At 42.9% G+C, this 27,722-nt stretch overlaps 1 protein-coding gene across 8 annotated transcripts in view; it reads right to left on the minus strand.

The window, feature by feature from the left end:
• Positions 1 to 4,284: 4,284 nt before the first annotated feature.
• Positions 4,285 to 27,722, minus strand: part of LOC147349792 (uncharacterized) — a 134,279-nt gene continuing 110,841 nt past the window's right edge. For 4 of the 8 annotated variants that reach the window (XR_015150543.1, XR_015150532.1, XR_015150536.1 and 1 more), the window contains 3 exons: positions 15,926 to 16,307; positions 12,380 to 12,547; positions 4,285 to 6,583 (listed from right to left, as the gene is read on the minus strand). The gene's annotated coding sequence lies outside the window, so the exon portion shown is untranslated. Of the gene's footprint in view, positions 6,584 to 12,379; positions 12,548 to 14,951; positions 15,182 to 15,925; positions 16,308 to 27,722 lie in introns of all 8 variants that reach the window. The other 4 variants (XR_015150533.1, XR_015150534.1, XR_015150531.1 and 1 more) reach the window with 4 other exon arrangements.

The following is a 27,722-nucleotide window of genomic DNA, read 5'->3' on the forward strand; positions in this document are numbered from 1 at the left end:
ACCAAACAATATAATTAAAAAGGATTCACTGAAATGTAGCCGCTTCTACCATTTACCGAGGAATGTTGGCTCCGTCCGACATAAACCAGTCTGTAAATACAAGATTAGCATCTGTGAAGGGAAAGCTCTCTTTCCATAAAACTGCATTCAGAAGGAACTCTCCACCCTTTTCCCCTGCATAGAAGCAGAAGCATTACTTGTAAGACCCATAATTACCTTAAATGTTCCGCAAGGATGTAAGAGCTACCAGTGTGAAAACACAACCCAAGACCGCATCTCTGGACGCTGAAACGAGCCAGATAAAGATGATGCCCTTTCCCCACTATGAGTTTACTGTATAAATGAGGAGACATAAAGTAGTTTTAGATTTAATTAAAGTAATTGACTGAATTGCATTTTGTAGTTGTGATTGTCATTAACATTTTTGACCTCCCTGTCACATAGATGTGCCAGAGAATTTTTCCAATGGATATTTATTATGAATATTATCATCAATAAGCACCATCAACATATTAAAATTAATTTTAACTTCTTTATGGAAGACTGAAAGCGCAACCAGCTGCTGGAAGCCATCCGTTCTAAATCATTTTTTATCGATTCAACATGGCTAAACCTCAAATACAACCAACAGGGAATTTTATGTGTGTGTAGGCATTTCTCGCTATATAAAATATTTAATTTCATTTTATATCTAACTCTGGTTACATTAATCATGTAACTGTACTTTCCAGAGCCCCGGGATTCACGTGCTGTTTTGAGCTCTTCACTGTGCAGTCCTCACAATGGCTCGTTTTATGTCCACTTGCATACTTAGTGACACATGGACATTTGGTCTTATTTTGACGGCTTGCAAAGAACTTAATAAAAGACAGGCTTGGGTGCATCACAAGATCTTAGTCCACAGGTGTGCTGAGCTGGGCTAACTTGTATGTAGAACAAACGATTAAGCTCTGGAATTTGAGACTCTAAATTGTATCAGTTGAGCACCTGTCCTGGAGGGAGGAAAACACCTCTCATTACATTACCCCCGGGCCCGCCGGCTGGGGCTGTGTAGGGTTTCAGCAGATCCCACTCAGGCACGCCGCTTGCTGTGCTTCTGCTCCTCTGTGCCCGCCGCCAAGGGCCTCTACCTGACCCTCTCAGAGTACCCCCACCCCGTGTATGTGCAGCATCCGCAGCTTTGTGCCTGTCCACACCTCTTTCTACATGTACCACTAACTGAGGACCTCCTACAAGCTGGGCACTGACTGAAAGATGTTCAACACAGCACAGCATCTAACCCCTCCCAGCATCATGCAAGGGTTAGGAAGGATAAGTAATGTACCCATGGGCTTGTAAATTTAAGTGGTGGAATCAGGATGCAAACACAGGTCACTGGACTCAGAGCCCACTGTCTTGATTCCCGCACTATTTCCTGCGTAAGGTCCAGGTTATCACAGGCTCTGGGGAATTTCCTGGCCTTTTGGCTGGCTCTTCATGAAGGCTTCAATCCTTCGGGTTTCTGTGGCTTTACCCTTGGCCCTCGTCTTTCCTTTTTCCCTGTAAATGGCTCCCTGATTGGTTCCATCTCCTCCCATCGTGGCCCCGGTCACCAGTGTAGAAACCTGCCTCTCCCCCAGGTCCCTCTGCCGGACTCCAGGCCTCGCTGCTCCCGCCTCCACCTGGCAGGAGAGCGGGGTCTCGTGGGCTGCCCAGTGCTGCCCTTCCAGAACTGAACCGGCATCTTCAGCAGCAAGCCCGCCCCTCCTCTAACATGACAGCCGCAGCACAGCATCAAGATCAGCACAGCATCTTGGCTCCTCTCCCTCCCTCTTCGTTTTCTTCATCATCGGCCCACATACAGCCCCTCTCATTGACTCTTACCTTCCAAGACCTCTCACATCCGTCCTCCTCCACCCATCTCTACGAGCAGCACAGTCCAGTGACTCTCAACTGGGGGCAATTTTGCCTCTCAGCAGATATTCATCTAGAGGGGTCACACCTGGGGAGAAAGGATGCTACTGACATCCAGTTGGTAGAGACCAGGGCAACTTCTAAGCAGCCTACAGTGCCCAGGGCAGCCCTCAACAGCCAAGATGATGCAGCTCAAAATGTCACTAGTGCCGAGGCTGATAAACGTTGGTCCGGTCCAAGCCAGCATCATCTCCTACCTGAGCTATTTCATATTCCTCCACCCCTCTCTCCATACTCACTTGGATCTCTCTAACCCACTCTCCACTCTCTGCTGCCAGAAGGATCTTTTGAAAAGACAAATGTAGTGCCTCGCCTTAACGTGCACCGATGGCTTCCCAATTCCTTTACATCAAATACAAACTTGACGTGGCCAGAAGATCCAGTGTGTTTCTTTATCTAACATCAAGCCATTCTTTCCCTTTATCTCAGCTTTCTCCTCTTGCCTATTAGGTGGCAGGGTTCTTTTCCCTTCCAGAGTTCCTTAGCCTACATGCTTCTCACATTTCCTTCACACCTTTGCTCAAATGTCGTCTTAACCCAGAACCTTCCCTGATCTCCCCAGCTCTACATCCCGCCTACCCTTGCTTTGATTTTGCTCACAGCATTTCCCACCACTTTGTGTATAATATCTTCATCTGTTTACTTGTTTGTTTTGTGGCTTCTCCAGGCAGAATTAGGCTCCATTATAACAGAGATGTCTGTCTTTTCTTTTAAACTGAGATAGTTTTTAGTATGATTTTTAAAAATAATTTATTTGGCTGTGCCAGATTTTAGTTGCGGCATGTGGGATCTAGTTCCCTGCCTAGGGATCGAACCCTGGCCCCCTGCTTTGGGAGCTCAGAGTCTTAGCCACTGGACCGCCAGGGAAGTCTCAAGATACCTGTCTTTTGTTTACTATTATATCATAACTGTGCCTAGCACATAGTAGGTACTCAATAAATATTTACTGAATGAGTAGAAACATGAAAATATGTATACATATATGCTATTCTTTTATCTTAACTCACAGATAATTACCATGTATGATACAAAAGAATCTTTGGCATTTTCTTTTGCTGAACTTTGAAATCAGACAATCACATGTCAAGATTCAAGGGAAACCTGGACTAAAGCAATCAAAGCGCTGATTCTGCCCAGCCACTGATTCACGATTGCCAGGCTCCTGATCTCCAGGCCACAGACCAGGCAAATCAGTCACAAGCGAGAACCAAACACCTCTCCACACTACGCACAGCGGTCACAGTGAACCGGAAATCAGATTCATTGGACTAATTCTTTGTTTGCTGATATCCAGGAAGCATGGCTATTACCGTCACAGGCCCTCTCTCTCTGGAAGGAAAACCATTTCCAACCAGGCAGTGGTTTATCCAATATCCCGCTCTCCGGAAAGAGAGAAGCAGTCTTTCTGGATGCCAAAATCTCAAACCATTCAGAATGTTGATGTCCTGGAATATTGCACATGTTACAGTCACTAAAACAAAAAAAAGGAGATTTTTTTTTTTGGTGTAGTAGTAGTAGTACTAGGGGCTTTTCCGGTGGCTCAAGGGTAAAGAATCCATCTGTCAATGCAGGAGAGGTGGACTTGATCCCTGGGTCAGGAAGATCCCCTGGAGAAGAAAATGCTGACCTATTTCAGTATTCTTGCCTGAGAAATCCCATGGACGTGACTGAGCAACTGAGTACACACCCACAGTAGTAACAGAAATTATAATAATAATTGGAGCTTACTTGTATTAATTGCTTACAACATGTTGGATACTGACCATGGTCTCATTTGATCTTCACGAAGCCTCTAATAAAATGAAAGTGTGAGTTGCTCAGTCATGTGTGTCCTACTCTTTTGACCGTAAAGACTCTAGCCTACATGGCTCCTCTGTCCATGGGATTTTCAGGCAGGAATATCAGAGTGGGTTGCCATTCCCTTCTCCAGGGAATCTTCCCAACCCAGGGATAGAACCCGGGTCTCCTGCATTGCAGGTGGATTCTTTACCATCTGAGTCACTAAGAAGGCCCATGTCTAATGAGGAGGCAGCTTATCATCCCTATTTTACAGATGAAAAAACTGAGCATTACTGAGGCTGGGTAAGTTGTCCAAAGTCATGCAGCTGGTTAGCTGAAATGTGACAGGAACAACTGTTTGTCTCATGACAAAGCTCATGTTCTTTCATAATTCTTTCATGTAAAAAGTAAAACTATCAATCCCTTCAAGAGACTGATCCGCTCATTTCACAGCTCTAAACACGAAAAGAGTAATACTGTAAACATTATTGTTCATGAACAATATGAGGCAGGAAATACAATGCTTTAAAAGTCAGAAAAAGAGCACCATCATTCTGTTTTTATAATATGCTTGATAACATATTTTTTATTTTTAATTGGTGGATAATTGTCTTACAATGTTGTTAGTTTCTGCTATACAACAATGTGAATCACTTATAAGTATACATCTATGGTACTGAAGAACCTATTTTGGGGGCAGGAATAGAGATCCAGATATAGAGAATGGACTTGTGAACACAGAGGGGGAAGGAGAAGGTGGGATGAACTGAGAGAGCACTATCAACATTTACACCACCATGTGTAAAATGCGGGAAGCCCCTGTATAACACAAGAGGGAGGGGATATGCGTGTACTTAAAGCAACATCATTCTGGGGTGGAATAATCAAGGTGGGCTTCACGAAGAAGATGGCATTTGAACTGGATGAGATTAGAAAGATAGAGTTATTAATGAAGAATTTTCCAAAACAGGGAACAGATAAGGAAAGCCATGGCAGGGGAAGTTCAAAGGCACATCTGGGGTTAGACAGACCAACCTGGCAAAAGTGAAGGGTTAGCTTGAGTACTGTTTCACAGTTGTTAAGTAGAGGAGCGTATTTGCTGTTAATTATGCTTGAGAAGCGGAGAAGGCAATGGCACCCACTCCAGTACTCTTGCCTGGCAAATCCCATGGACGGAGGAGCCTGGTAGGCTGCAGTCCATGGGATCTCGAAGAGTTGGACACGACTGAGCGACTTCACTTTCACTTTTCACTTTCATGCATTGGAGAAGGAAATGGCAACCCACTCCAGTGTTCTTGCCTGGAGAATCCCAGGGACAGGGGGGGCCTCGTGGGCTGCCGTCTCTGGGGTCGCACAGAGTCGGACACGACTGAAGCGACTTGGCAGCAGCAGCAGCAGCAGCAGCATGCTTGAGAAGTGCTAGGTTAAAGAACACTTTGCAGCATTTCTCAGAGCCTTTAGGGAGGTTAACTGCCTTATGTGTCTCAAAGAGAAGATGTTATCATACTCTGGGTTTGTTTTATCCTTCTGCTTGACTTATCGACTCCCCTCCCATTTCTGTAGAGCTTTTTTTAACATCTCACTAAACTTGCATCTGTGGAACCGGTTTAGGAAGTGCTCTTGTGTAGCTAAACCTCACGGATAACAGCACGGACAGGCTGATGGGACCATTCTGTGGAGAGACTGGCTCTGAGGATGTAGCCCGAGGCAGCCGAGGTTCCATGTTGGGACACGCTGTGATCAAGGTTTGGGAAGGCTCCTAGGGCAGGAGAAGAGCGCATCAGACCCAGGGCAACCATGGAGCTACTGTGTGGTCCAGTTGTAAGGTCTCAGGAGTCCAAGTGAGTGAATGAGAGTCGCTCAGTCATGTCCAGCTACTTGCAACTCCATGGACTGTAGCCCACCAGACTCCTCTGTCCATGGGATTCTCCAGGCCAGAATACTGGAGTGGGTTGCCATGCCCTCCTCCAGGGGATCTTCTGACCCAGGGATCGAACCCAGGTCTCCTGCATTACAGACAGACTCTTTACCATCTGAGCCACCTGGGAAGTCCTGGTGGCTTCCAGAGTCCAAACTCAACTGAAAAAATAAATAACATTTTCATCCATTTCCAGTTTCTCTGCACCAAATCTCCTCTGCTCCCCTCAGTTTTCTGAGGTTGTTAGAAAGCTCTGTCTACATGGGCAGCAGGGAGAAAAGGAATATATACAGAAGCCATGAGGATGCTGAAAGAGGACCCTTAAAAGCTAATCTGATCATTTTATTTCCCTACTTAAAAATCTTCAACAGCTCCTCATTTCTCTGAATGTTAAGAGTACAAGAGCTGGCAGGATGGGACCTGTCCACCTCCCCTCCACTCCTCAAGTGGTCCTCCCCTTTCCCCACGTTTCCAATGGATAGTGAAAGCCTTCTCTCCCTGGACACTTCATCTGAGTGCAAGTTCTGTGAGGTCAAGGGCTTTTGTTTTGCATGTGCTAGTAACCAGCTGGTAGTAAGTGGTCCATGAATACTGTTGAGTGAATGGGTGGGTGGACAGTATATCCACTGGAACAAACGTGGTGGGTCTTATAATGCTTTTCAGCGGATTCAACCAACTCTCCAAATCAACTCATTATTTAAAAAAATGTTCCAGGTACACATATCTCTCTTTCTGTTTGACTTTATATCTCACGTGACCTCTGTGTTTCTGTGAATCAGAGCCTCCAGCTGACAGTCACTTCTCCGCAGGCAGAAGGTGAACACCACCACCTCTGGTTGCTTTGTCCTCTTTCCTCTTCACAGAACCTCCCAGGAGAGGCATCGTGTACTATCTTCCTTTGGTGTCTTGATTTACCTTCTTGACAGCTACTATCTGTCGAATTGTAAAACAGAGTTAGCCCATTTCTACCCTGAAGTCTTAACTTACCTCAGCCAAAACATCAGGTTAAATTCAATCGGGAAAGTCACTGAAGATGCCTGCCATCATTTCAGACTCTGGATGAATTAAGATCTTCCTATGTTTATCAGGGACGCTGACCTATAACTTTCTTTTTTTTGTAATATCTATGTTAACACATATACATGGAGCCTAGGAAAATGGTGCTGATGAACCTATTTGCAGGGCAGGAATAGACAGTGGACACGCAGGGGAAGGAGGGATGATAACCGCTAGTGTTAGTCACTCAGTCATGTCTGACTCTTTTGCGACCCCATGGACTGTCGCCTGCCAGGCTCCTCTGTCCATGGGATTCTCCAGGCAAGAATACTAGAATGGGTAGCCATTTCCTCCTCCAGGGGATCTTCCCGACCCTGGGATCGAACCTGCGTCTCCAGTGTCTGCTGCATTGGCAGGTGGACTCTTACCACCGAGCCCCCTGGGGAAGGCGAGGGTGGGGCAAACGGAGCGAGTAGTACTGAAGTACAGCATCACTTGTGAAATAGGCATCCAGTGGACAGTTGCTATATAACACAGGGCGCTCAACCTGCTGCTCTGTGATGACCTAGCGGGGTGAGATGGGGGTGGGGGACGCTCAAGAGGGAGTGGATATATGTATACTTACAGCTGACTCACATCGCTCTTTGGAAGAAACCAATACAATATTGCAAAGCAACTATCTTCCAATTAATAATTTAATTTTTTTTAAGATTTCCTATTGAATAGATTATAAATGTAAAACTACATCATTAAAAAAGAAATTATACAAATGAACTTACTTACAAAACAGAAACAGACTCCCAGACAGAGAACAAACTTATGGTTACCAAGGGGGAAGGATGGAGGGGAAGGAATAATTAGGGAGTTTGGAATAGACACATATATACTGCTACATATAATGAATAACCAACAAGGTTAATGTTATGTGAAAGCCTGGATGGAGGGGAGTTTGGGGCAGATTGGCTTGATATATATGTATGACCAAGTCCTCTTGCTGTCCACCTGAAACCATCAAAACATTGTTAATTGGCTATCAGTTGGTCAGTCAGTTCAGTCACTCAGTCGTGTCCGAATCTTTGCTATACTCAAATATAAAATAAAACATTTTTTTAAAGATACAAAACATTCAAGATACTCAAAGTCTTCCATACCTTGCCCAAACAACCTTTCAGAACAGAATCTCATCTTCCACCGTGTCTATCAAAGAACGTACACTTCAATCAGTCTGAGTTCTAATGAGTGTCAATAACTAGAATCAAATATTATTTTACTTTTACTATTGTTCCTCATTGTCCAAACTTTTTCATGTGGTTGTCTGCCCCTTTGTTTCTTCCTCAGGCCAGCCAGTTGGGCATTTCAAACTGAATAGGACTCCCAGATGGCAATTTAAATGTTAAGGTGGTAGGGGTAACATTTGGACATTTTATGCTGATAAACCAGCTTCGTCACCCTCACTCTTTCTAACACATGTTTATGGAGGAGACCAATGCCCTCGGTGGGTCCTTCCGGAAGAAACTTCTCCCTTATTAAATAATGCCAGATAAGCCCAAGGACAAAAGATTTTAAAGATCTTTATAAAGATCTGACTACTCGGCTGGGCCTAGTAACATTTCTATGCTGAGCTTCCAAAAGACAAGCTTACTGGGTGATTCAGGACCAGGCACACCCAGAGTCTTCACACACACTCCTAACAGCTAGAAAATATCTGTCTGCCACGCTAGGCTACTGATGGTCGCTAAACACAGTTGCAGACAAGCTGTGCTCAGGCATGGTTGATGGTGCTTTGCGCTGAGGACTGTCTGAAGCCAGTGACTGATTTGGTAACCCTCTGCTTTCCCTCTGTCTTCGGAAACACTCCACATGTTCCCTGAGAGGCCTGGAGGTAAATTAAAAGTTCCATTCATTCATGTGTGCCGCCCACCAGTCAATGCAGCCCATACTTTTTGACATGGGCTGGATAAGTTATGTTTGATCTAGTGACCTAAAGGTGAATTGTAGGTTATACTTAATTACACTCATGAGCCAAGTGTAAGTCAGTAACAAACCTTCCTATTTCAGTCCAAAATGCTGTGAAACCCCAGAAGGGAGTGCACTGATTACACTGTAGAGGTTTGTGTGAACCAACTAGGGTAAATAATTAGACTGTATTTTTAATTAATATTGCAGTGCCTTCTAGCACAAGGATATTTAAGACGATGACAGTATTAGGGTAATAGTAAAGTGAAGAAACAGCCTTGCTCTTGATGAAGCCAGAAAGAACAAAGAAAGTTTTGTCAGATTAGCAAAAGCACCCTGCAGTTTTGGCAGTATCATGTCCAAAGTTTCTAGTGTTTTTAAAGGAAGTTTTCAATTTAGCAAATGCTGTTTGCCAAGGTGCATAATTGGTCTTTATTACCAAAAATATATCCAGAGAGAATGAAAGACAAGTACTGTACATTTCGAGTTGGTGTAACTGCAAAACTTTTTGGAATCATATGAACTTTATGAGAATCATAACAATTAACACAGATTTCATAATGGGCACCATTTCAATTTTTGTTTCATTAAGCTTCATAAAATATAGGCTTGTGAAAAGCCAGTTCAATTAAAATATGAACTTTTCATTATTTTTAACACATTTTACCTATTTTTAATTGATGAAAGTGTTATGTATTTTGCCAACCCAAGAATTTTTCACACTTCTTTAATTCAAACCAGCTTGATTTTTGCAATTCAAATAGACAAGTTATTATTTGATATTAACTGGAAATCAAATAAAAATAGTGAAATGTATTAATGGATCACAATGCATACATTATTCCTAAATAAATTTATTTTATTCATTCAAAATACAGTAAATAATTTTTAGTTTAACCCTAGCAATCCTCACAATTTCTGTACTAATATTCTACAGATAAAAATTTACAAATGAGAACACCCAAGCTTTAAGAAGTTATATAACTTGCCCTAGCTCATCTAGCAAGTCATCATGCTTAGTTACTCAGTTGTGTCCACCTCTTTGCAACCTCATGGACTGTACCCTGTCAGGCTCCTCTGTCCATGGAATTCTCCAGGCAAGAATACTGGAGTGGGTAACCATTCCCTTCTCCAGGGGATCTTCCTGATGCAGGGATCAAACCCACGTCTCCTGCATTATAGGTGGATTCTTTACTGCCTGAGCCATTTAGCAAGCAGAATGTCCAAAGATCCCAACAGAGAAATCCAACCACTTGAAACATTTTCTGTAAGCTTTAGACAGTAAGGTCCTTGAGCAAAGGTTGTGTATTTTTCTTTTCCTTGTCTTTCTTTTTTTATGTATGTATTTATTTATTTATTTTGCTTGCTTTTCCCTTATGTACTGTTGCTAGGATTCCCCAGGTATCTCAGACAGTAAAGACTCTGCACGTAGTGCGGGAGACCAGAGTTTGATCTCTGAGTTGGAAAGATCCCCCAGAGAAGGGAATGGCTACCTGCTCCAATATTCTTGCCTGGAGAATCCCATGGATAGAGGAGCCTGGCGGGCTACAGTCCATAGAGCTGCAAAGAGTCAGACACGACTGAGCGCCTAACACACACACACACATACACAGTTGCTAGGCTAGGAACACACTAGTAGTTAAATAAATACAGTCAATCATTGACTTACTTTCCTCTTTCTATTAAACACAGTTCTCTATTACCTGCATTTCTATGTATTTATTGTTAAGCAACACAATTACAGTAAATCCTGAGACACCTTTGGATAATAGTCATTTGAAGCATCATAGAAGAATAAAATTATGATCCTGTGTGTCTTGAGATGGAGATTAGGTCCCCAACCCTTGGCTGAGTTGATCAGCTCTATTGAGACATCTTATAGACATCTCAATTATACCATTCCCAAATGGAATTAATTTTCTCATCTTCTACCTATCATTTTTCTTCACTGTCCAAGCGTCCCAACTAGACACTAGGGTGTCACCCTCAGATATTTTTTCTCATCAACCCCTCCGTATGGTCTCCAAGTATCCAGGCTACCTGCTGAGTCTCTTTCCATTCCACCACTGCATTCCATGGCTTACGTGCTTTAATTCTGACTCCTATTTGTTTGTTCTGCCTAGAAGATGTCACAATTTGGTTATAAGCTGCCTTGCATCTGGTCTCTCATCATTGGCATTCTTCCTCCCAGGTGCCCACATTTCCTTTCTGAAATAGAAACCATTCACTTCTCAAAGGCAGGTGACACCTGCCGCTATCTTAAAGCAGTATTTTCCGCTGTGGGACCCATGGAGCCCTGGGTGCACTATGAAAAGGGAGAGACAAAGAGGTTCAGGGCAAGTTCTTGCAAATTAATCATGCAGAGCAGCATGTTAAAGAGTCTGAGGTCTTGAAGAAAAAATCCGGTTACAGCCTAACTCAGTGTTCCCTCTATTTTATTTGACCTTAAAACCTCCTGTTTTCTCAGTCAATACCAATTCACATCTCAAGGAACCATTGTTCTAAGCGTAGTCTGAGAAAATGCCATTCTCCCAGTAAATGAATGGTAGCGTCAGCCCTGCTCCATGACACACCAATCATACCCTGTTTCTGGCTGTTTCAAAGGCAATAACATGCTCTTGCTTTATCAAATTAAACATGAAGTTCCCTCAAAATAGCAAGTGTTTCCCGCAACATCTCCATCTGAAGAACTCTTAGTAACAACTTTAAAACCCAGCTCGAGTGTTACTATATCTCCAAAGTCTTCTTTAAGTCTTCAAGTCACTCTGCTGTTTGGTATCGTTCTAATACTGACTGTGTATGTTCAGAAAGCCACCCTCCTAACCAGGCAATCAGGCCCCTTTATCTTTGTATCTGGAGCTCACAGCACAATTTCCAGCATGTAGCCCAAACTCAACTAATGGTTCTTGAAGATGTATTTCATTGTCTTCTAATGCAATACCTTACAGATAGTAGGTGTCAATGCATACTGACTATAGAATATTTTGAGAGAGATCACATTGACTTTAAAGTCACCTGGGGCTTCCCTGGTGGCTCAGCGGCAAAGAATCTGCCTGCCAACGCAGGAGACATGGGTTTGATCCCTGGTCCAGTAAGATCCCACCTGCCACAGAGCAACTAAGCCCATGTACCACAGCTACTGACCCTGTGCTCTAGAGCCCAGGAATTGCAGCTACTGAGCCCTGGCCCAGAAACTACTGAAGCCCGCCCACCCAAGAGCCTCAGCTCCACAGCAAGAGAAACCACAGCAGTGAGAAGCCCTGCCGTATTTTTTCTCTTTTTCTTAGCTTTAATGTTTTTCTTTTGTTATTTAAATTTGTTATTTTATATTGGTATAGTTGATTTGCAATGTTGTATTAGTTTAATGTATACAGCAAAGTGATTTACTTATACATATACAGATAACTGGGCTAGCACCCAGGTGGTGCTAGCAGTAAAGAACTTGCCTGTCAATGCAAGAGACATGAGAGTTGGGTTTGATCCGTTGGTTGGGAAGATCCCCTGGAGAAGGGAATGGCAACCCACTCCAGTGTTCTTGCCTGGAGAATCCCATGGACAGAGGAGCCTGGTGGGCTCCAGTCCATAGAGTCGCAGTCAGACATGACTGAAGCAACTTAGCATGCACTCACTCACCAGATACCGATTTTTCAGCCATGGATACTTAATCAGTGGAAGGTAATAGTGGCCACAAGGCACAGTACTGGACATCTACTGTCCTCATCCAGATGCGTAGCACCCAGTGGCTCCAAGAGTTCTAGTAACTTCCTCACTACTCACTGGAAGGACAAGGTCCACTGAGAACAGTGTAGCTCGATACTGCTCTGAGGAAGTTAATTTTCAAACAATGTGTCAAATTCTTTTCAGCAGTGAGGCAGATCTGTAAATGACGAGGCTGTTTTCCAGCAGGGCAGTCTATTTCACCTTGTCCCATCCCTTTTTCCTCATCTGTAAGACAAGGATAAATAAGGCAGCATTTGCAAACATTTAACACCTTGCTTGGCACCTAGCAGGCAATCAATAAAAGTATATTACATTTGGTTCTGCTTCCTCTTGAATTTTACAGTTTATAAAAACAAAAAGAGGAGCCACTTACATGAAATTAATAACCACCACAGCTCAAAAATTTGTTACTCAGTTTATTTTGGACAGATCTATTTGTCTCTGCCATTCTCCATGTTAAATTAAAATCAAAACAAACACACTCTAAAAAAAAAAGCCCTCCTAATTCAACAGAGTAGCATTCAGAATTAGGCATCTGAGTCACACAATTTAATCCCGACTGACTCAGTTTATTGTCCAAAGCGTATTGAGACCTCAGTGTCTCTAAGTAAGGCCCGAATAAAACATGTCTATCAGTGGTGAGGTCCTGTCACAGCCCAGTTGGAGATGTTGGTTGGAACCTAGAGAACAAAAGCATCCCTTTTATAAGGTTGGGACCTTTCAAATTATTCCCCCATTATTTTTTAAAGGAGTAAAATGCATAAGGCAATTTAAACAGGTCAGGGACAGAAGAAGTCACAGCTTACTCTTGGGACTGGACCAAGTCATGTACAAAGAAGGCCTGGGCCAGTGTGGGGTGAGGGCACCAGCTCTTAGGAACGGGGTCCCCCTAGCATTGGAGTTAATGAGGCCATTGGTTCACTTATTTTCCTTCCCAGAGATTATCATGATCAATTTGCATGATGATTATGGAAAAAATTAAAACACTATTCCCAAAGATCAAGTTAATATAGGCCTTTGAGACTTTGAGCTTCCTGGAGGAGAAGGGTATATTTTTCTCCAAAAAGGGGAAAAGCACTTGAGATGAACTATAGTTTAGTTCAAAGAAGCCATGGTGAATTCCTCTTCCCCACCCCCCTTTTTTTATTCATAGCATCTAACATCTCTATTAAACCCTTGAGAACCTTTATCCTTTAAGAGCCTGTAATGAATTTAACACAAATTCAAAGGGAAATAAAAGGAGCCAGGCGGGGTGGGGGGATCAGAATGAGGAATTGAAAAGAATATGAATTTGTGGAATCCTCCTGTGGTTGAAAAACCATTTGCTCCTCCTTCAGCCCAGTGACAGAGTCTACATTTTCTAGATTCAAATGAAAAATCTTTTTTCCTTTGACACCTCAAGCCTGCCTAAGAGATAGACAGTTACAGCATCACACTGCTTCCTGAGGAGCCAAAAATCTAATCATTAGGATCTCACTAAAGTTAACTGTCCCACATACAAAGCAATTCCATTTTTTAGTTCCGTTTTTACCCCATTCCCTTGTCATTTACATAAAGCTAGATTCTGGGGGTTTTTTTTTCCTTCTAGAGAGACTTGCATTTTCTGCTCTATAGAAAAAGCATCTGACAACCTTGGAAGCTGGTGTAGAGAATGAAATCTGTGTAGATCTGCTTTCTTGAGATTTCTTTCCATGTTACTACTACAAAATGGAATATATAAATGTGAAACTGTTCAGCTCTTCCATCTAACAAGGGTTTTACTTTTAGCAACTGAACTATCTAGACAGAATAAGCAAAGGCAGGAGAGTTAAACCAACAAATACTCCATATCACAAGGAACTTTCCCTGCAAGCTAGTCTCAACTTCTCTATTTCATCTCCCTTCCCTAATCATGGGGAACCCAGATCTATAGACATACTGTCCTTCTTTAATAATTTGTGTCACCTCCATGGTTTGCTCCTAGTCCGTGTCAGTGTTGATTTCCCATAGTTCATGGTCACAAAAACTTAAAGCAAAGAAACAAAAACCTGTACCCTTTATGTCCAGCAAACCCAGGCGAAATGCAATACTACATTAGTTCCATGATTGACTTGAAGAAACATTTTAAGAGGAGAGAAGAACCCGTTGTTGTGACTTTTTACATGTTATCTATAATTTATCCATTGAGTCTTTCCAATGGCTAAAGTAATCCTATTGAAAACATAATGCCATCATTCTGGGCACAGCAGTGACTGTAATAAATTGAGTTTGAAATCATTTAGATATGTCGTTGGGCCAAGCACCATGTGACACTAGCAGGCTCACCATGGGCGGTTGTGTGGGTTGCGCACTGTACAAGGGTGCCCAGCTAAAGAGGCAGCTGACACCCAGGTTATTCTCTAACCAAGCAGAACACCTGGCTGCTGGCTATAACCATTTGAAGGAAAAGTGGCCTTTGTATAATTCATTTGTCCCAAGGTTTTCTGATAATCATATTTGACTAAGTGAGCCCAGGGCTAAGGGTACTGGGAGCTTGTAATCTAACAGCAGATGGTCTCAGTGGAGGGTGATATAAATTACCTGAAAAGTAACCATGATGAGGTAAAAGGTAAATGGTGAGCTAGTCATCACTCCCCCTTATATAGCTTACCTAGCTGGTCTTTTTTGGAGAAGGAAATGGCAACCCACTCCAGTGTTCTTGCCTGGAGAATCCCAGGGATGGGGGAGCCTGGTGGGCTACCATCTATGGGGTCACACAGAGTCAGACACGCCTGAAGTGACTTAGCAGCAGCAGCTTGTCTTTTTAGCAAAGCACAATCACACTGTTAAGTCCAATATTCTCAACTCTATGAGGCAGGAGTCCAAGTGTCCTTTTCGTGACTGAAGAAAACAAGGCTCAGAGAAGTCGATCAACTTACCCCAGACCACCCAGCAGCTAATGAGTCACCCAAAAACCCCACGTTCTCCCAAGGGAGAGGGACACAGAAGAAGGAGGCAGAGAGCTCTGTGACGGGGGTGGGATTAGAGTTGAAACCAGGGTGGTATTAACACTCATCTCCAACGCCCAGCACTGTGCTTGGCACACGGTGGACCCTCAAGGAGTCTTTCTTGAACTGAACCCAGGAAGGAGAACTGGGTTCTCCTTCAAGAACCAACATTTCTTGAGCAGGCCCAGGAGGCACCTAAGATGCTACATGGAAGAGGTGCTTGCTCTCAGGGTGGGCCCTGTCACCTTAGTCCCCCACCCTGGTCCTCCATCCGCCCTGCACTCTCCCAACAACCTCTGTGGTTTGGGGACTTTCATTGACAAGCCTGGTGTGGACAAGGCAGCAATTCAGACAGCTCACCCAGGTCTCCCCTCTCTCCACCCACTGGCCCTCCAGCAGACTCACTGCTGTGTCTGCACAGAGACAGGAAATCTGGCCACCCTCCTTGGTGGTCTTCCGTTTCTTTGCCAATAAGTTGATCTGCTTCACAACATGCTTCAATATATTTGACATCTGTCATAAAGGCCAGGTCAGGCATATCTATCTTCTGTTACAATGAGCCATTCTATAGAGGCACTTCCTCTGCTGTTAGGGCCCCACCAGAAATAATTCTTGGCATATTGTCATGTCTACCTACCTTCTGATTAGGAGCTGGAAAGGACTGGTCCTGGGTCCCCCCGACTCTATCAGAGAAACAAGGTAACAGTTACAGGACTAGGAGACATCATGATATGAAAACCTGAAGGGGAAGTTGTAGCCAAAACGACAGGCTCAAAACAAATACCTTCCCTTAACATCTTTCAAAATCAGTGACTGGGGGAACACAGCTGTTTCGCTGTGATGGGGCATGAATTTTCTCATAACTCGTGGTTCAGGTGAGTCTTAGGTTCATGCAACACAGAAAGACGTTGATGAAAATGTTTCTGAGTGGCAGTTGCTCCTCTTCAACATAGGATGGCTCAGCCTTCAAGGCAGGCTTCACTTAGGGGAGACTCCCAGGCAACTTGGTCTCTCAGAGACTGTAAGTATAGAAGAGAAGCATCGATCATTTCTGATCCTAACTGATCCCTTAAGAGGCACCCATAAAAGAAGCCTGTTTCAGTTCCTCCAAAGACCTGTTGGTTGGAAAAATCTTTCGCAAGATTACTCAAATAACTACTATGGTCAAAGCTGTTACAGCCACTTTGATTCTCTCTGGGCCAAGTACATATGTCAAAATATATAATGCTTCACCCTTGGGTGGAGAACATGGGCAAATGTACCTCTTTTGATAGATCAGGAAGGAAGGAAAGGGATGATTTTTATAAAAGAAAGGGATTTTAGAAAGACATATGCTAACTTAGCTATTTGTATTGGGGGTGAAAAAGGACTCTTTTTCCAAGATATTTACAAATCTTTCCTTGTGGCAATAATTGCAGCAGAATTGGTATTTTTAACAGTGATGATGCAACACACTTAATAAAACATGTTAGTTGAAACAAATATTTCTATTCAGGGGAAAAGAGAGGGTTTTTCTGGTGGCTCAGATGGTAAAGAATTTGCCTTCAATGCAGGAAACCTGGGTTCAATCTCCAGATTGGGAAGATCCCCTGGAGAAGGGAGGGGAAAGAGAAACTTCTACAGCTGGATGAAGCTGTGGATATGTTCTAGATTCTGGGCCATCCTGACTCCCTGAGCAGCCCAAATAGTTATTTGGTAGGTAGACAGGCTGTGAGGGGAGGTGGAGAGGTCCATACATAACAAAGAAAAATGGAATTAAGAACTAGAAGTCTCCATTGGGGCCACTGGAGTGAATCAAGAAAACATCCAAAAATCCTCGGTAAGAAAGTTTGTTCTCTCGGCAGACCTAAACAGGATGTTTAAGAACAGAGAAGACGCATGCAGACAGGAGTGTGTGCATGCTCTCTTGCTCAGCTGTGGCAGACTCTTTGACCCCATGGACTGTAGCCCGCCAGTCTTCTCTGTCTGTAGAATTTTCCAGGTAAGAATACTGGAATGGATTGCCATTCCCTTCTCCAGGGGATCTTCCTGACCCAGGATAGAGCCCTTGTCTCCTGTTTCTCATGCATCAGCAGGCAGATTCTTTACCACTGCACCACCCGGGAAATCTGCAGACAGGAGAGAGGCCCCCAAATATTAAATGGTGGACACTCAAAAAATACTATTTCTGGTTGGCAACATTCTAAGTCCTTCTTCTAATCCAACACTTGAAAGAATGCCATACATTTTTTTTTTTGAATACACATAACTTGTTTGCTCCATGCTTACATGAGAAATGGACTGTCTTGTTCAAACTGGAATAAATTGTTGAAAGAAATATAAGTGCTTAAGTGTCTTCTTCAGGACCAGGAAATCATCTATCATTTGGACTTTGAGTTGTAGCCTTGTAAAGAAGAAACTTGTTCCTTATTGTTATGCTGCTAAACTAGGAATAAAGACCTCTGTTGAAAGAGATGCTTTAGCAGTATCTGGATGAGAGATTAACTCTACAAGAGGCAAAGGAAATCACCTATTTCCCCTTGTCCAACCCACTCAACTCAAACCATCCAAAACTGTCAGTGGATCTGAAATGAGAGGAAGTGACTAATTTGATGATCAATAACAACACTGATGGTTCAGGATGTTAAGATAAGGGTAATGTAAGTCATGCTTCTAACTATGAACAGATCGGTGGAAGGAATCAAAAAAGCACCGGCGGTAACACAATTGACTCAAAAGGTTCAGTGTTTTATGTTCCAGACCACATGTTTGCAAATCAACAAGTAGCCATCTCATCTCACGTGGGCATCCAAGTCTTCATGAAGAGTGGAATTCTGCTTCTTTACCAGAGTTGGAATCAGGCAAACCTGCCAGCACTGACCTAGATTCCCAGCCTTCTAATAGATGAGGGGCATCTATGTCTGAACTCAGGGAAAGGCCTGTTAGCCTGAGTTGGTGGCGTGTTGCAGCCTAACAATCTCCTGTGTAGACAGTTGCTAAGCATCGGGGCGACCAGCAGGCATCCTGAGCTCTGCAGAGACTAGGAGCCCCTCACGTGTGTTCCCTTTCCCTTTCACGTATAGAGGACCCCGGCAGGACGGCTGCCCTGAGTTCAGTGCCAGCGATCATGAAATTGGTGCCAGGAAAGGTTGTTCATTTTGCACTGGCAGCCGCTGGGTGACTGACGCACTGTAGATCATTAAGTACTTTTCCCATCAAGGCTTTGGCACGTTGCTTACGTTGGGGTGTTGGGGGAACCGATTCCGCTGAATGCCATCTACATGCAGCAGATGTGCTGTGGAAGAGTTATCCTACCTTCTTGCCAGATTTTGACATGTTGTCTGATGTCCGTGTTTGGAGGGAATTGGTGGTTTGTTTTTTTAATATAAGACTGGGTATAAGGCAATGTGGAGTTTCCTAGCTAACGCTAGTGGTGAAGAACCGGCCTGCCAATGCAGAAGACATTAGAGACACGGATTCAATCCCTGGGTCGGGATGATCCCCTAGAGGAGGGCACGGCAACCCACCATATTCTTACCTGGAGAATCCTATGGACAGAGGAGCCCGGTGGGCTACAATTCATGGGGTCACAAAGAGTCGGATATGACTGAAGCGACTTAGTACACATATATGCATAGGGCAATATACAGCTTCTCCTTGAGGATGACTTGCTTCCACTATGTGGTCAAAGAGCTGGGTTCCCATCCTGGGGACTTCTCTGGCATGTGCTGCCCATGTGCAGAGAATGAAACAATTTCCTAATTGCAAATTATGGTTCTCTTGTTTCAATGTTATTACTTCCTCATAAAGGTCTGTATAAAGCCTCAGGATGCCTCTTGCTATTTTTTGTTTTTTTTTTTACAAAGTACAGTTGATTTACAATGTTGTGCTAATTTCAGGTATACAGCAAAGTGATTCATTTATATATATGTGTGTGTATATAAATATATATACACATGCATGCTAAGTTGCTTTAGTCATGTCTGACTCTTTACAACCCCACAGACTGTAGCCCACCAGGCTCCTCTGTCCATGGGATTCACACACACACGCACGCACGCACACACACACACACACACACACATGCATACATTCTTTTTTCAGATGCTTTTCCATTGTAGGTTATTACAAGATATTGAATATAGTTTCCTATGCTCTAGTGTGAAAGTGAAAGTGAAAGTGAAGTCGCTCAGTCGAGTCCGACTCTTTGTAACCCCATGGACTGTAGCCTATCGGGTTCCTCCGTCCATGGAATTTTTCAGGCAAGAGTGCTGGAGTGGATTGCCATTTCCTTCTCCGGGGGATCTTCCCGACCCCGGAATCGAACCCGGGTCTCCCGCATTGCAGGCAGACGCTTTATCGTCTGAGCCACCAGGGACCTGCTCTGCAGTAGGTCCTTGTTATTTGTCTATTTTATATATGGTAGTGCTTGTGTGCTTAGGCACTCAGTCATGTCCGATTCCTTGCACCCTTTGGACTGTTGCTCGCCAGGCTCCTCTGTCCATGGATTTCTCCAGGCAAGAATACCAGAGTGGGTTGCCATTTCCTTCTCCAGGGGATCTTCGCAACCCAGGGATTGAACCTGTGTCTTCTGCATCTCCCACATTGCAGGCGGATTCTTTACCTGATGAGCCATCTGGGAAGCAAGCATGAGTATCTGTTAATCCCAACATCCTAATTTATCCCTCCCCACCTCGCTATGCTACTTTCATTTCTGTGATTGTGATTCTATAATTCATGACAGTCAGTGCAAAAAGCAAAAGACACATGTTCAGGTTTTATGTTAACAGAGAGTCCTTTGCCTCGACTGGCTGATGTTTAAACACTCTAAGACCACACACTTCCTCCATGTTGTCTTCATCTGCTTAAGCCTAAATCTGCGCCTGTAGGTGAGGAATGACTGGATACTATTACCTCGATAGCCGATGATAATATTTCTACATCCATTGTTAAGCTTCTTAAGTTTCTCCTTCACTGTAGGAGTGTTTAGCATATCGTTTTCTAAAAACCATCCTCAGTGTGCCTTAGGTAAAGCACCATCCGATACCGCGTTCGTGGGAGATTATCTAGGACTTAGCTGCTGAGTGAGTATCTCAGCCTCCCTCACCAGTCTCTCCATAAATGCCCCTTTCTAAACCTCTCAGGAGTAAAATGGGTCACTTGACATTGTTTCAGAACATCTGGAAAATAGTCATTGGGGTGGGGAGGGCGGTGAAAGCTCTTTGTGCTAAGGCTCCGGGGATCTCAGGAAAACACGGATGTGACACACACCAGATGATTCTAAAACATCCACTTGTTTGTAAGTACCCAAACTACTCATTACCTGCTCCAACTTCAAATAAGAGGGGTTTGGCAAGGACTCTAAGTTCAGATCTGTGTCACGGCTCCCACCCAAGCTTCAAATCCCTTTTCTGGCATTTTCAGGCAATCAAGAAGCAAACTGACTGAGCTGAGCTGAGCTGAATCTCATTTCACATGCCTCCCCAAGGTGAGCTCTCGAGGACCTAAGACGAACAGAGGTCCAAGCCACTGACAAGAGCCTCTGAGCAACCATCAGGTAACCACACAATCCGCAGGACATTGTCTCTATTTGTAGCTTTTTTTGCAGTCAGCTGCAAATATGACCAGGTAAGTAAAGCCGCCAGCAAATGGACTGTCCTTCCTAAGGCACTTCATTCATTGATTACAATACTTCTTTATTGGTAGAGGTTTAGAAGTTTTGCATATAAAAAGTCCTCCCTTAAACATCATGGATTCCAAGCCGGGGAACTTCTTAAGTGGTTGAGTCATGTGTTTTATGGTTCTCACTTTCCTTAAAATATTAATTAAGGAAACAAATGAGAGCTTTTCTTTAAGGGGCGCGCTGAGAGTTAAACTGGCCCATCCTCCATGCTAACCGTGTTGTACTTTCCTCCCTGATTAGTACGAGTGCCAGGCTGTTCCTTCAAATTAAGACAATATGCTTGCAGTGAGGGACTGTATTGGCCATCTATCTTCCTTTTGTGATCTGGCTCTCATCGAGCTGAAATGAAGCCATTTCTTCTGCCTGTGGCTGATTAAACACAGAGTAAACCCACATTTCTAAGGAGGCTCTTAATGATCCTCCACAGAGCCCGTGTCAGCGTAGCCCGCACCTGCAGCCTTCAGCTTCTCTGCTTCCATCGTAAAATGGAGCGTCTGTTTCACGGAGGTGGTATCTTTTTATCACCAATGGTATCACTCTGGTCAGAGTGCATGCAGCTCATTGGGTACACAAGGCTGCCTGCTGTGCCACAGGTAACACATAGTCCCTCAGGAAGTCTTGTTCTCATCAGGACACAACTTTGGCTAAAAACCTGTGACTTTGGTAAAAGTCTCATGGCTCACAGCCCATGGTCTTCCTTCAAGCAAAACAGGTTGAGAAATGACAAGAGGAATCTTTTAAAGAAGGCAATGCTTTATTCATCAACTCACTGATTATTTTATTCATTCACTACATAAACACTCCTCAAATACCAGTTATGAATGGAGCCCTATGAAAGGAGCTGAAGCTAGAGCATGGGCTTGGTGCCCTTGGAGGTTACATCCTAGTGAAGAGACAGACATTAAACAAGTAATGATGCATTAAGTACTTAATTACCACTGTGAGGGGTATCCCAAGTAAGAAAAGGTTCAGTTCAGTTCAGTTGCTCAGTCATGTCCAGCTCTTTGTGACCCCATGAATTGCAGCATGCCAGGCCTCCCTGTCCATCACCAACTCCCGGTTATGGGAATATATTAAATGGGGCCTGATGTTTTCTGGGGTTCAGGGAAAGCTCCCTGGGGAAGTGACATTTAACCTGAGACCTCAAAGACAAGAACAAGTAGTGAGTTAATAGAAAGCCACAGACACAGCATGTTCAAAGGTCCTGGGGTAGAAAGGTAATGTTTAAACCATTCGAGCAATCAAAAACCCAGTGAGAGCGAGAATGGCTAAAAACAGGCCTGATGGCGTGGGCAGGGATCAGATCAGGAACAGCTATTTTATGCTGAGTTAAGGCTTTATAATTTTATCCCCAGATTTGACTGAAACTAGTGGTTTGTAAGCAGGAAGGTAAAAAGGTCATTACCACCATAGGACCTTATGACCATTTTTGAGTAGAGGCAATGTTGCACTTTCCTTGACAGGCACTGCAGATATTTGTAATTTTTCTTCTCCACGGGTACCAGTAGCCCTTCAAGGTGTCTATCTTTAGCCCCACCTCTAGGTGAGGGGAACACAGCAGATCACGCAGTTGGCAGGGTGGGGCCAGGTGCTGGCCAGGCCAGCCCCACACACAGGTTCCCTCCTCTGGGCCATGCTGTGTTCTCACTCACAGACGGACTCTTCACCTGCTGCTCCTTCATGACATTTATGTAACGTTACTTTTTCCAACTGTGTGACACGAGGAGAATTTCCAGTTCATTTACGGATAGCGTTCAAATAAAGATAGCTCCATTTCAATCATAGGAGAACTAAAGATAATAGAGCTGACTTACCTTGTCCCTTAGACAGGAATCTTGGCCTCAAGGTATTAAGTTAGTGCCATGTAGAAACATAAAGCCCCAGATCTGGAATTAGATTGACCTGGGCTCAAATCCCGGCTTGCCCAGTGCAGAGGCTGATGCTCCGTTCCATTCTTCATAAATGAATGTATGAGCACTGAGTTCACTTGGTTGTTGTGAGGATTAAGTAAAATAGTTACACAAAGCAATTTTCCAACTTTCTGAAACTCTCATTTGTCACTAATACCACCAGCCTCCCTGTCATCATCTGCATCACCATTGTTATAGTCATAGCGTCATCCTCATGGTTACTTAAGTAACTTGCCAGGTTAGTGGGGATAGCATCACCAACTCAATGGACATGAATTTGAGCAAACTCCAAGAGATAGTGAAAGCACAGGGAAGCCTGATGTGCTGTAGTCCATGGAGTTGCAAAGAGGCAGACATGACTTAGCAACTGAACAACAATAGCCGGGGAGGGGGACACTGACCACCCCACCTCTTTCTCCTAGCAAGTACTTCTGGTCTATTGTCAAGACATGGCTCATGTTCCTGCTTTCACCTTATAGAAGGAATGTGCACTAACCAACCCCTGGCAGGTGTGCAGAAGACCACGTATGCCTACCAAAGTGAAAGTGAAAATCACCCAGTCGTGTCCAACTCTTTGTGACCCTATGGACTATAAAGTCCATGGAATTCTCCAGTCCAGAACACTGAAGTGGATAGCTGTTCCCTTCCCCAGGGGATCTTCCCAATGCAGGGATTGAACCCAGATCTCCCACATTGCAGGCAGATTCTTTACCAGCTGAGCCACCAGGGGAGCCCAAGAATACTGGGGAGGGTAGCCTATCCCTTCTCCAGCAGGTCTTCCCTGCCCAGGAATCGAACTGGAGTCTCCTGCATTGCAGGTGGATTCTTTACCAGCTGAGCCACCAGGGAAGCCTAATGAGTCAGGCAGCAAGTAAATCCAAGAACATTTGAAAGCAGCACAGGGTAATCCCAAAAAGACTTAAACAGCTTTGCAGAAAAAGATACTTGACAGAGATGAGTGACTATGAAGCATTTTAAAGATAATTCTCTCTTTAAATAAATAGCTATAATGAATGAAAGGACCCTGTTTTGCTTTGAAAACTGCTTTTTTGTCTTGAGAGGTTTTAAAAAATTATGTGAGGCATCAAATGGATTGGCTCTCACTTGAACAAAAGTTGACATGCAAATATTACATATTTTGAACATAGATGATTATAGGTATAGGTGATACGAATTCCTCCCAAAAGGATATCAAATATCTAAGTCCAGAAAGATATCTGGGCAAGACCATTTGCTATCTCGATGGCTGTCTAAAAACTGCCACACTACTCTTGATGATACTTGTAGACAAGTCTACAGAGCAGATCCCACAAACATTACTTCTATTAAATGAAACAATGCCTGTCAGAGCCTCCCATTCTATGCCTGGTACGTATTCAACCTTTGATCGATGTTAGCTATTGCAATAATACAAAAGAATACTTTCAGATTGAAAAGGTTTTTGGTTTTTTCTGATTTTATTGAGATGTAATTGACAACACTGTGTAAGTTTAAAGTGTACTAGTGATGATTTTACACACTTATATACAGCACCACTTATGTGTGTATGGTAGGATTGTTTAAGATCTACTCTCTTAGCAATTTTCAAGTATATAATGCAGTACTGTTAACTATAATCACTATGTCATACACTGATGTGAAGTGAAGTGAAGTCGCTCAGTCGTGTCCGACTCTTTGCGACCCCATGGACTGTAGCCTACCAGGCTTCTCCATCCATGGGATTCTCCAGGCAAGAATACTGAAGTGGGTTACCATTTCCTCCTACAGGGGATCTTTCCGACCCAGGGATCGAACCCGGGTCTCCCACACTGTAGGCAGACTCTTTAACCTCTGAGCCACCAGGGAAGCCCATGTCATACATTAGATCCTTGGAAATTATTCATCTTATAGCTGGAAGTTTTCATCATTTGACTAGTATTTTCCCATTTCTCCAAGCCCTCAGCCCCTGGTGCCAGCATTTTACTCTTTGTTTCTATGAATATGACTTATTTAAGTTCCACATATAAGTGAGATCTTTACAGTATTTTTCTCTCGCTGTCTGACTTATTTCTCTTAGCATAGCTCTCAGGTTTTAACCATGTCGTTGCAAATGGCAGGATTTCCTTCTTTCTCATAGCTTTCTCACTGGGGCTTCCCTGGTGACTCAGATGGTAAAGAATCTGCCTGCAATGCAGGAGACCTGAGTTAGATCCTAGGTTAGGAAGACCCCCTAGAGGAGGGCATGGCCCACTCCTGTATTCTTGCCTGGAGAATCCCCACGGACAGAGGAGCCTGGTGAGTTGCAGTCCATGGGGTCGCAAAGAGCCAGACACAATTGAGCAGCTAAGCACAGCATAGCTGAATAATATTCCAACAGGGAATATTTTATATCTCACATCTTCTTTATCCATTCAACCATCTACAGACATGTAGGTTGTTTCCATATCTTTGGCGACTGTGAATAATGCTGAAGGAACATGGGAGTGCAGACACTCAAGATCCAGATTTCATTTCCTTCAGATAAATACTCAAAAGTGGAATTGCTGAATAACAGGGTAGTTTTATCTTTAATTTTTTGAGGAGTCTCCATACTGTTTTCCATAGTGGCTTCATCAATTTACGATTCCCAACAGTGCACAAGGGTTTCCTTTTCTCCACATCCTTACCAACGTTGCTTTTTGATAAAACAATGTCTGCTATTGCTTTCTTTTTGATAATAGCCATCTTAACAAACATGAGATAGTATCTCATTGTGATTTGGGGTTTGCATTTTCTTAATGATTAGTGATGTTGAACACTTTTTCCTATACCCATTGGCCATTTGTGTCCTTTCTATTGGAAAATATCTATGTAGGTGTTTTGACCATTTCTTAACTAGATTAAGTTTTTTGCTATCAAGTTGTATGAATTTCTTAACAATTTTTGATATTAACGTCTTATCAGATATATGGTTTGCAAATATTTTCTACCATTCCATCTTCATTTTATTGAATTTTTCTTTCACCATGCAGAAGGTTTTCAGTTTGCTGTAGTCCCACTTATTTAATTTTGCCTTTGTTATTTGTATTTTTAATGTCTTTTCGAAAAAAAATCATTGCTAAAACCAGTGTCAAGAAGACTGTCCCTGTGTTTTCTTTTAAGTGTTATCGTTTTTCATCTTATGTTTAAGCATTTAATGTATTTTGTGTTAAGTTTTGTGAATTGTGTTAGGGGTTTAATGTAGTTCTTTTGCACGTGATTATCCAGTTTTTCAGTACCTTTTATTGAAGAGATTAGCATTTTCCTGTTGAATATTCTTGGCTCATTTGTCAAATATTTGTGGATCGTACATGCACACTTCAAGGCTCTTCTTTCTGTTCCATTAATCTATGTTTTTATACTAGTACCACAGTGTTTTAATTACTATTGGTTTGTAATACAGTTTGAAATAAATAAATGTGATATCTCCCACATTGTTCTTTCTCAAAATTTCCTTGTCTATTCAGGGTCTTTTGTGGTTCCATATGAGTTTTAGAATTTTTTCTATTTCTCTGAAAAGTTCTATTAGAATTTTAATAATTACATAGATGGTTGTGGGTAGTATGGGCATTTTAAAAATGTTAACTCTCCTGATCCATGATTAAGAGATGTTTTTTCCATTTATTTGTAACTTCTTCGATTTTTTCATTAAAATCTTTTAGTTTTCTAGTTTCAGATTTTTCACCTCCTTGAATATATTTATTCCTATTGTCTGTGATGATATTATAAATAAAATTTTCTTTATTTCTTCTTCAGATATTTTGTTGGTAATACATAAAAACACAACTAATTTATGTATGTTAATTTTTTTGTCCTGAAACTTTCCTGAATACATTTGTTAGTTCTAAGAGTTTTTTGGTGGAATCTTTAACATTTTCAATACATAAGATCATATCATGTGCAAACAGAGACAGTTTTACTTTTTTCCTTCCAGTGTAGACAACTTATTTCTTTTTCTTGCCTAGTTGCTCTGACTAGGACTTCTATAGCTATGTTGAACAGAAGTGGTCAAAGTGGGCACCCTTGCCTTATTCCCAGTCTTAGAGGAATGACTAATTTTTCACTGCCAAGAGTTTTAAAGCCGTCCAATTTAATTCCTGTGTGTTCACAGACCGTAAAACTACAGTTTCATCTATAACCATAGAACCTTCAAAATGTTTCATCTCTACTGAGACCAGAGTCTATACCTGTTAGGACATGAAGAAGTTAAGGCAATCTAAGATCTGAGATAACCAGAAAGTTCCGGCATACTTGGCCCTCTGAAAAAAAACTTTTCCCATCTCTTCTTTCATCACATTAATCCAACAGTCATTCCTCTCTTCTCATCTGTCCCTACTAGGTTATATGTTCCATGAAGGCAAGAACTGTGTATCCGTCATTTCCTGCATCAGCACAGTCCCCTGGCCTGAAATATGCACTCAGTAAACTATTTGTTGAGTTGGATAGAAATGTATCAGCATATAGCACAGTGCCAGGGGTCAAGCCAAATTGCTACATCATCCATCCCAGAATTATGTGCAGCAATTAGCTAAATGTTAAGCCTCTCACTAAAACTCTGAGAGATAAGAAGAGTTGGCTAGATAAATGTTTGTAACTCAAAGACACAAGGTGGCCTGTGTGTGATGAGCCATGCTGATTTTACTGATTCATTCTCAACACAAATTCCTGTCTATCTGAGAGATAACTTAGTGTATAGTGAATGAGACTGGATAAAAGTTAGGTAAAGACGGTCCAGCAACTCAAGTACTGAACCTGAAGCTTAGGGGAAAACGACTACCGGGAATTCTATCACTGCTGGGAGCCAGCGTGAGGAGCTCCACCCAACCGGAGACCACCTGCAAAGGTGCATGTCCACCACTATCCAC

This window comes from Bos grunniens, chromosome 21 (assembly GCF_055505025.1).
Source record: "Bos grunniens cultivar Pamir isolate PY7600 chromosome 21, Bosgru_T2T1.0, whole genome shotgun sequence".
NCBI lineage: Eukaryota > Metazoa > Chordata > Mammalia > Artiodactyla > Bovidae > Bos > Bos grunniens.